Source organism: Amphibalanus amphitrite, unplaced genomic scaffold (genome assembly GCF_019059575.1).
Source record: "Amphibalanus amphitrite isolate SeventyFive unplaced genomic scaffold, NRLGWU_Aamphi_draft 000233F_arrow, whole genome shotgun sequence".
NCBI classification, from domain to species: Eukaryota; Metazoa; Arthropoda; class Thecostraca; order Balanomorpha; family Balanidae; genus Amphibalanus; species Amphibalanus amphitrite.
Genome location: NW_024881728.1, coordinates 202933 through 215745, shown reverse-complemented (window position 1 = coordinate 215745; position 12813 = coordinate 202933). Strand labels below are relative to the sequence as shown.

General features: G+C 49.8%; 4 non-coding genes across 4 annotated transcripts; all 4 read right to left on the bottom strand.

Moving 5' to 3' along the window:
* Window positions 1-2243: 2243 nt before the first annotated feature.
* Window positions 2244-2361, bottom strand: LOC122385861. Its single transcript, XR_006257288.1, has one exon. It is a non-coding gene; the product is annotated as a U5 spliceosomal RNA (small nuclear RNA).
* Window positions 2362-3428: 1067 nt separating this feature from the next.
* Window positions 3429-3595, bottom strand: LOC122385858. The gene has a single exon (XR_006257285.1). It is a non-coding gene; the product is annotated as a U1 spliceosomal RNA (small nuclear RNA).
* A 6524-nt stretch (window positions 3596-10119) lies between these two features.
* LOC122385857 lies at window positions 10120-10237 on the bottom strand. Its single transcript, XR_006257284.1, has one exon. It is a non-coding gene; the product is annotated as a U5 spliceosomal RNA (small nuclear RNA).
* A 1066-nt stretch (window positions 10238-11303) lies between these two features.
* Window positions 11304-11470, bottom strand: LOC122385854. The gene has a single exon (XR_006257281.1). It is a non-coding gene; the product is annotated as a U1 spliceosomal RNA (small nuclear RNA).
* Between the last annotated feature and the right edge of the window lie 1343 nt (window positions 11471-12813).

Sequence of the window (12813 nt, the reverse complement as noted above, 5' to 3'; positions counted from 1 at the left end):
GCATCGGTACCTGAAAGCCCATACAGTTATCTCAGGGCCCCACCCCAGTTTCTGAAGGCCCTCACCGGCTCTTGAGGGGCCCCAGACCGATATCTAAGTGCCTTTGGCCAATGCCCGGGGGCCTCAGGCCGATGCTCGATGGCCCCAAGCCGTTACCCGAGGGCCCATACAGCTATCTCAGGGTACCATGCCACTTTCCGAGGGCCCTAACCGGCTCTCGAGGGCCCCAGGCCGATGCCTGAGATCCCCAGGCTGATGTGAGAGGGCCGGCCGATGAGGCGGCCCCCAAGTCAGTTTCTAAGGGCGTCCACGAACGCTGTCTGGTCAAAGCTGATCTCCGAGGGCCCTACGCAGGTTTTTAAGTGCACTCAGCTCCTATTTAGGATCTCACATCGACCTCTGAGATCGGATGGCTCATGCATGCCGCAGCGGAGCCCTTGCCGGCTTCTGAGGGCCCCGAGCTGATAGTTGAGGTCCCGATGCCAATACTCGAGAGCCCCACACAATAATATCAGCGCTCTACACCAGTTTGAGGAACGCCATTCAGCCAAGGCTGACCTTTGAGGAAGAGCCCTATGCAAGCCTCTGAGTGCCCTCACTTTTTTAGGATCTCATACCACCATGGGTGGAGAATGTTTGAAAACGTTACCCCGGCCGGCGACCGATAGTCGCGGGAAGACGATATACTCACGTTGTTCTCAACGGTCATCATCAAACCCCTATTCTGACGCATGGAATAGGATGCTGTGTTTGCTCAAGGATGAGCGTTGTATCCGACACCGTATTATTTATAACATTTTTGGAATGATCGAAAAGGCAATTTCCTTTTAAATTATTATTTCTTTTTACTTAAACTTCCAATTTCACACCGAACCCAAACCAAACCATATGCCATTTTGAGTACCTAAATGTTGCGTTTTCAGCTTTTTATTGTGTCTCAAAATAGCTACAAAAAGACAACTCACCATAGTAGAAGCTTTACAGAGAAATTGACAGATCGAACCAAGCAAAGCACTAAAATAGGTCACTGACATCCACGGGCGTAGCCTTTTTCAATGTTGGACGGCTCTTATAATACAAACAGGGAGTCGATCCAGGAATATCGACCGGTCCCGGTCTCGTAGCTCAGTTGCTAGAGCGTTGGATTCCGCGTGGCGAGAGCACGCGGCCCGGTTACAACAGTCCGAGTTCGAAGCATGATGGCCGCTCGGTGTTTATGAGCACCCTGACGGGTACGCTCATAAACGGGTGTGGTTGCGGTTGGTGGCAGGTCAGTTGAAGGCAATGAGGTCAAACAGTAGTTTTGAAAAAGTGCGCCGAAGGCGCGCCAAAATTTCGAAACTGAACAGGATGTGAGAGCAATCTTGGCATTGGCGACCACACGCGGGTCTTAGGGTTGGAGATTATGGCAAGTTAAGTAAATGGTAAATACCTACCTGATTTGCAATATTACGCCCATGGAAGTCAACATTCGAAGAGCGTGAGTTTTCTTTTCTCGTATGGAGACAGCTTTTAGGATTTACAAGAGTAGAAAAGTTACCCCGGCCGCGCCGGGGTAGGCTGAAAGTTACCCCGGCCACGGCCGGGGTGGCCGGGGCAGGTTCTCCACCCATGCATACCACCCTCTAAAGTCGCAGGACTAAAGAAGGAAGCTTCTGATGACCCTCACTAGCTCGGACCCAAATCGATGCAAGAGGACCCAAATCGATACGGTGACCCTTAGAAACCTACCAGAGCAGTCAAGGCGTTGGCTTTTTGGAAGGGGCCCCGACATGGGTGGGGGGCCCAATCGCCAAATCTTGCACACCCTACGAAAATTTGAATCCGCGGTCCCTGGCATACAGGCGGGAGAACACTCAGCATCACTCTTCAGCCGTACGAGTCGCCAGTCGGGACGAAATCTTCGCATTCGCATAGATAATACCTGAAACAATATTAAACACACATCAATGATGTACCTATCTACGATGTCATCGACGTCACGAGGTGCGTTTCGCCAGCCTGACCCCCAGCTCCGACGTGTAGTGTGTAGAACTTGGTGTAGAGCGTGTAGAGTACCTAACCGTGACGGGGTTTCAAGTTTCAACAAATACCAATATAAATCATCACTTATCACACCCGAAGATCCTCTATCCTGCCGAGAGTTAAAAACATGTAAAAGTCATAAGCCACTCATGGTGAAATATGAATAGATAAATGCTCTTTGTCCCATGCCACCACCAACCAAAATCATTTGTATTAGTAGGCCACCATTGTGGTGGCCGTAAGAAATTCGGCGAAAACTCATTTGAGTGTTCCCCTCCACGGAAATCTTTAGTAAAAGGCGAAAGATTTGTACGTTTTGAAGGGAAACCAGAGATACGTTCGGGGGCGAATTTTCAGCCTATATCATGTACTGGTTAGGTCCTCATTGTTAGTTTCAGCTCGATTGTGGCCAGTACAGCTGAATCTGTATTGTCCTTAGCAAGAAGTACACGATCATATCCTCAAATGAAGCAATCTCTTTCCACAAATTAAATAGCTGATAAAACCTTTCACTTGTCTACTCAGTAACCACCATATCTCCCCGAAATTAAGGCCCCATCGATTTACCCCATCTAACGAGTGTAGTTGAAACCACAGCTTACTCAACCTGCCGCTCACCAAGCCATCCACTCGGTATCCGCAGGCTCACGTGGCTATGAAGGCATGGTGATAGGGGCATCCCTCTCCTCGTCTCTTCGTGATAATCTGAAATATATCATAAAACTGCAAAGTCAACGTAATTCACTTGTAAGAAAAAACAATGCCCTGTCTTACCCTTCAACCATGCTGACCTCCCCTGTACCGTCCCTGGCGTCGCCCCTGCGCGCTGTGACGGACCGCCGCCGACGACAGTGACGCCTGCGGAGGGAGCGGCACTGGCAGTCGGCCGGCGGTCACCGCACCGCCGGGCCGTGGAAGGTCGAGGTACGGTATCTCGGCGGAGCGGGACTGGGGCGGCTCGCGTCTGTTGAACGATGGGTGTGTTGATGAGTACGAAGAGTCGAAGACGCTAGTTAACAAACACAGTAGGTTTTGAAAGCATGTACGGACAGCTCGGCAAGTCACGTAAAGCAAATCCCCAACGTAGGTACCCATCTAGTAGGTGTAGGTGACTTGGGACACCCCCGCAAAGGCCAGTTCCACCAGTAAGTGTTGGGTAGTCTTGAAAGTACGGTCGTGCGATAGAATTACTTATCGCTCTATACTTTGGTACTATTCGAGTTCTCTTGCAATACGTACGAAACGAATACGAAAACACACCCTTCGGAATCTCGCGGAGGTCGCTTATGTACGTATACATTGGCCCACATAATTCACAGATCTACTGGTCTGTGTGCATCATCGTTACCACTTCTTTGACCTGATCGTTTATCGTTTACACTTAACCATTTCAATGTATTAGAAAGGGTTGGAGCGCGAACGCAACCTACCCCGCTAACAAAAATTGTACTCCCGAGTTATCCACATTTGGGATAATCGCAGGGGTCAACCCAACCGAAGTGCAATGGAAGGGCCTCGCCCTGGGGGAACCGCCTTCATGATCACGGTATCCCCTGAGCCAGGTAAGTATGAGTTTCGCCGCCCAATTTTCCGTATATATCCCGCAGTGACTGAGGAGTACCTTTTTCCAAGTAGAAGTTTATTGGATAGCCTTAAGCTGATACAAAGCGTTATCAGCGCATTTTGCATTTACAAATTTATCAAGTATTGATCCCCATGAAATTATTGTTAACTTACATCCTATCAAAAACGTGTTGGCATATTTTCTAAAAACTCAGCATAGAATTTTGTGCTGCACAACTCTGCCCTCTATGAGCCGTATATGAAGTTAAGCTTCAGAGTGTAAGCCTGGGACCAACAGGCCAAGAAACCCATGATCATCACAACACAAGACCACAGGTCAAATTAATTAGACAGGATACTCCAAGATTATAAGAGTAGTTTTCTTATCTAAAAACCTTTTTGTCAACAGCAAACATAAACAACTGAACATGGGTCAAAGGGCATGACTTAGGTAGATTGACCAGCAGCGACTTCTAGCGGGCTACACCAATGCCATCTACAGGACGTCGGCGGGATATCTATTGACAGGGGGCTAGGGGGCTACAACACCGCCACCTATCGGTGGTTGGTGGAGTTGGCCGCCCATCCAGCACCATGATTGCATGGGACTTCTCTTTTGAGATATGGTAGTTGTGAAAGCCTCGTCGACCTCGATCCTTTCCTTATCAGTTCGGCAGCGTAGGAACATCTTGAAAGTACTGTGGAGTCGCACGGTCGTTAGACCACATGGGCACCCGCCTCCCGGAGAACTTATAGGGGTAGTTAAACCTACTGATGAGTAGTCCGCCACCATCACTTTGAGGGGTCACAGTTCACACCGTTCGGTGATTTTCCATCCTCAGGATGGTCAGACCCTTGTTCTTCATCACGCCTAGTTGGACTGTCCCTCCGTTGCGTCGTTTCCATCCTCAGGTTAGTGAAATCCTTCTCCTCCACGCCTTCAACCGCCTGATCTGGGCTGAAAACGGTCAGTGGGTAGCTCCTCAGGAGCAGAGCAGGCTCACGCGCGGCGAGTTAGACAGAATGGGCTAATCCAACAAACAAAGAAAAACAAACAAATGTTGTCGGGTGCCACCATCACTTTGGGGGGAGCCACCAACAGTCTAAGGAACGGGACCATCACTTTGAGGGGCGGCAACATCATTTTTCATTTTAAAGGGTCCAACAGACTCGCTAACGAGTGGCGAGGCAAAAAGAGGGCAGTGCACAAGCTAGGAAAAAAAATCCAATGGCAGCTTGGTTGGCTTACCTTTGGTGTCCTGGTGTCGCACAGCGCTCTTCTGCCCGGCAACCACTACACTGCTCCGGGCTCCCCGACTCTCTCCCGTCCCCCACTCTCCTTCCCGGACGCCCTCTGCCCAGCTCCGAACGCACCGTGCCCCCGAGCCACCAATGGTAGGTACAGGGCAGACCGCGCGGGTCAATCCCTGAGGTTATGTAGCTGTGCTGGTCCGCATAACAGTCAATACTGAATTTAACTGCCTGGTTGGCGAACGCAAGAAGAGATAAATGCTGTAAACCAACAGCAAAATCATTTCATGAAGCCAATACGAGTATGAACGGATATCTTTTTCAATAAATGATATCCGGCAAATACAAGCTGGGGTCACTTCACAATACAAAAATAATTGCGCCGAGACTGAGACCGGACATGAAGGAGTGGACTACTCACGAGTTAAGATTGCTGCACCCATGAGTGTGTTGATGACCGATCACTGGCCACCGAGCAACAAATGCACGCACAACGCACACCACCGACTCCACCCACGATACCACCTGACCTCCATCAAGTCTGGATCACAACTAACAAACCGGCGCCACCTCGCGGAGCTGCGGCCGCTCGGTCCCGTGAGAACCTCCCCCGCCGCCCGCAGTCGCAGCCGGCCAAGCCCCGCCCCCTTGGAGACGGTCCACCGTCCGACCAATCAGCGCGCAGGAACGAGATGCGTCGCCGGCGGGCACTGACGGTTTGGAAATGCGCGGCGTGGGAAAGCTCGAGTTTCTCATGAAAGGGAAGATTCAATTGCAGAAGTGCAAATTGCAGAAGTACGCTAGCCGCTATATTCTATAACAAGGCTTGGTGTTGATCATGACTGATGATAGTCAAGGGCTACGGAGTGGGAGCCGGAGCCGATTTTTGGACGCCTGAGGTGGAGTCGGAGTCACCGAAAATTCATCGACTCTGCAGACCTGCGAGGGCTGCGGAGTCGGAGTCCGCAGTTCTACTCGGAGGCGGAGTCGACTTTTGGAAGCCGTTGTCGGTGTCCAAGTCACCGAAAATCTATCGACTTCGCAGCCCTAATTGAAATAACTTTGAAGTGATCACGTCCCCACCAACACTACCCGTTTAAAATGTTCATTTAGATGACAGAAACGACTAAGTTACTAGCGTAACTGCCTCCACCGCTCTACAATTCAATGTCGCCTGTCACCCACTGTCACTGTCACTGTCACGGCAACTGTCAGCTGCCACTGCACTGCCACGTGTCATCTGTCACTGCAGCTTTCACTGACGTCTCCCTGTTCCGCCCCTCCCCTCCCGACTTCTCGTATTCGCCTCCTCCCCTGCCGCCGACTCTGCCCGTCACGTGATCGTTACGCGTCTCAGTTTTCATTCGGGGCGTGCGGAGAGTCTTGTAGCCGGCCGGTAGGCATCAGATCAGACGATAAAGAACATAAGCGGCGGAACGGGGAGGGCACCGCGGCACCGTGCCCCCCTTTGATTATGGCATTTTAACATTAGCCCTATGGGCGTTGCATGGAAAGAATGGGGCCAAAAGTCGGCAGTGCCCCCCCCCCTTAATTGAAGGTGTTCCGCCGCTCCTGATAGTGAACTACAGTGACTGCGAACGGACCATAAATACCTCACGCAGTACACTTTAAATGCAGTCAACACTGATTGCAGTCTAGCACGACTGACGTGGCGACAACTACTGGCTCCCTGACAGCCTCCAAGGTCTCGTTCCAGCTCTTGGCGGCTCTATAACAAAAGTGCCGCCGCGCTCGCTCTGAGCGCACCAGTAGCAGCTGCAGGAGGCCAGATCCGTAGCCCGGGTACTTAGGCTTGACACCTCCCTACGCTCTGTCAAATGTCAGCAGCCGTTTCAGATTGACAGGAGCCAGATACAAGTGTGTCAGCCTGTGGACAGCAAGGATGTCCCTTTCGCGTAAGAGAGACTCAAAGCTCAGCCACTCGAGTTGTGTCAGAAGTGGCGTGGCGTATGTCCGTCGTGAACATCCCGAAACGATCTGTGCGGCGTGATTTATAATTTTCTGAATTATATGTCTGCATGCCTTCAGTATAAACATCTTCCTCAAACGGCGTGGCGAATGCGTCTTTGATCAGCCATAGGTGTCAGGCATACAGGCGGGAGAACACTCAGCATCACTCTTCAGCCGTACGAGTCGGGACGAAATCTTCGCATTCGCATAGATAATACCTGAAACAATATTAAACACACATCAATGATGTACAGTGGATCTTATTAGGATCTCCAGACGTAACTAGATGGCGTTGAGCCTTAGTCGAGTCCATGTCAAATTCAAGGAGAGGTCACTACTGAGCTGGGCCCGATTGGGAGGTGGGCGGGGAGGGGAGGGGACGGGTGGCGAGGTCACGGTGCGGGTGACCTGTCAAACAGCCCCGGCGCGGTGGGGCACTGCCGTAGGCAAATGGCGCACTCCAGCGTTGTTCCATATCGCGGTGGTGGGCCGGGCGGCCGGTTAGCTTGGCAGCTTGGAAGGAAAGGATAGTGAGGCATGGTTTTGCTGTGTCCGGTTCACCCAAGGCTATGTAAACCAGGTAGAACGCTCCCGACGAAAAACTGGGGACAACAATGAATTTAGTAACCGCGACTCTCGGGACCAAACAAACTCAGGTTGCCATGGTAACGGGGCAAATTTGGCATGAGTACGCATCTAATAACTCATTTTTCAACGAATTGTTTTAGAAAAAAACAAAAAGACTTGTCGGACCACTACTAGAATGAATTGCAGTTTTCATAACCGACCAGAGTTTTTATCAGACTGGCCTAAATAATTTCAAAATCAAGTCCTAAACTTAGCGGCCCATGCTGCTATAGGTTACTTCTAACGCTCTGGCCCCCAAAATCGTCACTGGCTTATCAGCCAATGAGCGTCGAGTATTGTCCTACGCTGATTGGTGGGATTACTGCAGTTGTTGTTTAGAATGCTTACGATGCTGACAGCGCTAGCGAAGGTGTCTCCACTTTTCGTAATGTTAAAAGCCCGGAGCGCACCCCCCTGGGTTCACCTATTGTTACTTATGATGCACCCAAAGTAATGCAAATGTGGCGTTGATAATACAGCTGGCAATGGAATGCTAGCGACTGCTCCGCCAGCGCCTAGCTATAGGATTAAGATTATTTATGTCTCCTGAAATTTTCATTGAATATAATTCAAGCACTAGAAAGATCGTATTCGTTCGCCAGTTTTTTGGCCAGCTGGCGTTTCTTGCGTAGAGCGTCCTTGGGCAAATATTTAGGTATAACGCAGGTGATTTTTTTTTTGCTGGTAAGACGCCTTTAGGGTCAAATCAAGCAGTGGCGGCGGAACACCTTTAACGAAGTGGGGGCACTGCCGACTTTTGGTCCCATTCTTTCCATGCAACGCCCATAGGGCTAATGTTAAAATGCCAAAATCAAACGGGGGCACGGTGCCCCGATGCCCCCCCCCGTTCCGCCGCCACATGAAATCAAGTCGCTAAGAGACGATGAGGAAAAGTGGACGAACGCTACATTTCTGTGCATGAAGTCTCGAGTTAAAAAAGCTAAAAGTTATTATGCGTGTAAGCTAAAAAAACAATAAGATCAGTTAATAAAAATATTTGACCCGAAATAAACTTCTGTTTCGTCTGACCATGATTGCATGTATGACCTCGGTCCAGCCTGGTTCAACTCGGGCCCAACCTGGTTCGGCTCCCCTTTTTTAATCTAAATTTGGCCGGAACCTTTTGGATGGAAGGAATCACAAGGACAGAGTCCCCGCTAAGCTGAGCTTGTTAAGTGTTGACCCTGCCATCTACCCTCCGATCAAGCAATTCCTGGTCTATTGCAGACTATGGTTTTGAGGTTTAGTCTATGGCAAAATGGTCTATGGTTTAGAGTCCAAATTTTAACGTGCGCACATAGCCGCGCACGGCCGGTCCCCTCAGGCCCTCGACTTTGCCTTGCAGCGGCCTGCCACCAACCACAACTATATCCGTCAGGAGGCTCAAAAAACGTCAAGCACACGTCGCGTTTCGAACCCGGACTTTTGCAACCGGGACGTGCGCCTTCACCACATGGCACATGGAGTCCAACGCTCTACCGACCGAGCTACCGGGACGGACATTTACCTTGGGGTTTCGCCTCGTGACATTGACAGACGTCAGACACTTTGGCCGAACTTTAGCCGAAACACTGAGCAAGCTGCGCAGGGCGATAGGTGCTCGTAGCGTTTAGGTTGGGTAACCTGTGAGCTGAACGCGATGTCGTGAGTTCGAGCCCCACTCCCGGGTCTGGTTTTATCTAGACACAACCAAAATCTTTCCTTCTACTGCAACACACCTAAGCACGATGACATCTTTCCCCAATATCTTTCCCCAATATCCTCCCCAAAAGTCAAAATTATCGCTTATAAACGTTTAGCTAAGTTTCATTTTTTTTTTTAGAAAATATTTTTGTCATTTGTCTGGAGCCATTTCAACTCTTTTTTTCTATTCTGATTCTTTTCGACCCGATAAAACCCACCTAAACTGAACGTGCCAAATGAAAAATATCTAACTCAAATAACAGTTTAGAAAAGCCTCATCATGCATCATGAAAAGCATCATGCAACTATCGACTGAAAAGTTGCATGCTATGAATACGTCCTAGATTTCAATTATCATTGTTCAACATTTTGGCTGGAACCGACGCTGCCTCTGGCTTGCCCGTTTGTTTGAGATAATGACTCCCTTCAGTCGCGTTCTTGCCGGTTCCACATGAACAGGATACCACCATACCGGAGTGAACGCACCCGCAGCTATCATCCCCTCCCCTCAGCCTCGGCGCAGTGGCGGGCGGCCCTGGGCGGACCACTCCCGGCGCTACGCACGCCCCATGCACCGTGATACCGCCTCACTCCCCCTCCCTCCTTCCCCCACAATGACCGGTGACCTCACTTCCCTCGGGATTTGGACTCGCCCTACCCCGACCGTAGCGCCACGTGGTGGCTCTGGAGATCTTAAATAGACCCACTGTACCTATCTACGATGTCATCGACGTCACGGGGTGCGTTTCGCCAGCCTGATCCCCAGCTCCAACGTGTAGTGTGTAGGGCAAGATTCGTGTAGAGTACCTAACCGTGACGGGGTTTCAAGTTTCAACAAATACCAATATAAATCATCACTTATCACACCCGAAGATCCTCTATCCTGCCGAGAGTTAAAAACATGTAAAGGTCAAAACTCAATAGCCACTGATGGTGAAATATGAATAGATAAATGCTCTTTGTCCCATGCCACCACCAACCAAAATCATTTGTATTAGTAGGCCACCATTGTGGTGGCCGTAAGAAATTCGGCGGAAACTCATTTGAGTGTTCCCCTCCACGGAAATCTTTAGTAAAAGGCGAAAGATTTATACGTTTTGAAGGGAAACCAGAGATATGTTCGGGGGCGAATTTTCAGCACATATCATGTACTGGTTAGGTCCTCATTGTTAGTTTCAGCTCGATTGTGGCCAGTACAGCTGAATCTGTATTGTCCTTAGCAAGAAGTACACGATCATATCCTCAAATGAAGCAATCTCCTTCCACAAATTAAATAGCTGAGAAAACCTTTCACTTGTCTACTCAGTAACCACCACATCTCGCTCGAAAATTAAGGCCCCATCGGTTTACCCCATCTAACGAGTGTAGTTGAAACCACAGCTTACTCAACCTGCCGCTCACCACGCCATCCACTCGGTATCCACAGGCTTACGTGGCTACGAAGGTGGTGATAGGAATTAGGAGCATCCTGCATCCCTCTCCTCGTCTCTTCATGATAATCTGAAATATATCATGAACTGTTAAGTCAACGTAATTCACTTGGAAAAACAATGCCCTGTCTTACCCTTCAACCATACTGACCTCCCCTGTACCGTCCCTGGCGTCGCCCCTGCGCGCTGTGACGGACCGCCGCCGACAGTGGCGCCTGCGGAGGGAGCGGAACTGGCAGTCGGCCGGCGGTCACCTGCACCGCCGGGCCGTGGAAGGTCGAGGCACGGCATCTCGGCGGAGCGGGACTGGGGCGGCTCGCGTCTGTTGAACAATGGGTGTGTTGATGAGTACGAAGAGTCGAAGACGCTAGTTAACAAACACAGTAGGTTTTGAAAGCATGTGCGGACAGCTCGGCAAGTCACGTAAAGCAAATCCCCAACGTAGGTCCCCATCTAGTGGGTGTAGGTGACTTGGGACACCCCCGCAAGGCCAGTTCCACCAGTAAGTGTTGGGTAGTCTTGAAAGTACGGTCGTGCGATAGAATTACTTATCGCTCTATAATTTGGTACTATTCGAGCTCTCTTGCGATACGTACGAAACGAACACGAAAACACACCCTTCGAAATCTCGCGGAGGTCGCTTACGTACGTATACATCGGCCCACATAATTCACAGATCTACTGGTTTGAGCGCATCATCGTTACCACTCTTTTATCCTTATCGTTTACACTTAACCATTTCAATGTATTAGAAAGGGTTGGAGCGCGAACGCAACCTACCCCGCTAACAAAAATTGTACTCCCGAGTTATCCACATTTGGGATAATCGCAGGGGTCAACCCAACCGAAGTGCAATGGAAGGGCCTCGCCCTGGGGGAACCGCCTTCATGATCACGGTATCCCCTGAGCCAGGTAAGTATGAGTTTCGCCGCCCAATTTTCCGTATATATCCCGCAGTGACTGAGGAGTACCTTTTTCCAAGTAGAAGTTTATTGGATAGCCTTAAGCTGATACAAAGCGTTATCAGCGCATTTTGCATTTACAAATTCATCAAGTATTGATCCCCATGAAATTAATGTTAACTTACATCCTATGAAAAACGTGTTGGCATATTTTCTAAAAACTCAGCATATAATTTTGTGCTGCACAACTCTGCCCTCTATGAGCCGTATATGAAGTTAAGCTTCAAAGTGTAAGCCTGGGACCAACAGACCAAGAAACCCATGATCCTCAGAACACAAGTCCACAGGTCCAATTAATTAATCCGGATACTCCAAAATTATAAGAGTAGTTTTCTTATCTGGAAACCTTTTTGTCAACAACAAACATGAATAATTAAACATGGGTCAAAGGGCATGACTTAGGTAGATTGACCAGAGGCCTCTTGCACCAAAATCCTCTTGCACCAATGCTTGGATTATTTTGCATCGTACACCCAGTCCAAGCCTCAAATGTAACAATTTGCGTGCAAAATTGAGCAAGCACATGTAGGATTATGTATTGGGCTATTGCAAACAAATTTACCATCATTAGATTAGCTTATTCTGAAACCGGTTTTTCAATTTTACCTAGCTAGGTAGTTTGGTGCAAGAGGCCTCAGCAGCGACTTCTAGCGGGCTACACCACTGCCACCTACAGGACGTCGGCGGGATATCTATTAACAGGGGGCAATCGGGCTACAACACTGCCACCTATCGGTGGTTGGTGGAGTTGGCCGCCCATCCAGCACCATGATTGCATGGGACTTCTCTTTTGAGGTATGGTAGTTGTGTAAGCCTCGTCGACCTCGATCCTTCCCTTATCAGTTCGGCAGCGTAGGAACATCTTGAAAGTACTGTGGAGTCGCACGGTCGTTAGACCGCATGGGCTCCCGCCTCCCGGAGAACTTCATTACCTGCTGATAAGTGCCCGCCACCATCACTTTGAGGGGTCACAGTTCACACCGTTCGGTGATTTTCCATCCTCAGGATGGTCAGATCCTTGTTCTTCATCACGTCTAGTTGGACTGTCCCTCCGTTGCGTCGTTTCCATCCTCAGGTTAGTGAAATCCTTCTCCTCCACGCCTTCAACCGCCTGATCTGGGCTGAAAACGGTCAGTGGGTAGCTCCTCAGGAGCAGAGCAGGCTCACGCGCGGCGAGTTAGACAGAAAGGGCTAACCCCACAAACAAAGAAAAACAAACAAATGTTGTCGGGTGCCACCATCACTTTGGGGGGAGCCACCAACAGTCTAAGGAACTTTGAGGGGCGGCAGCATCATTTTTC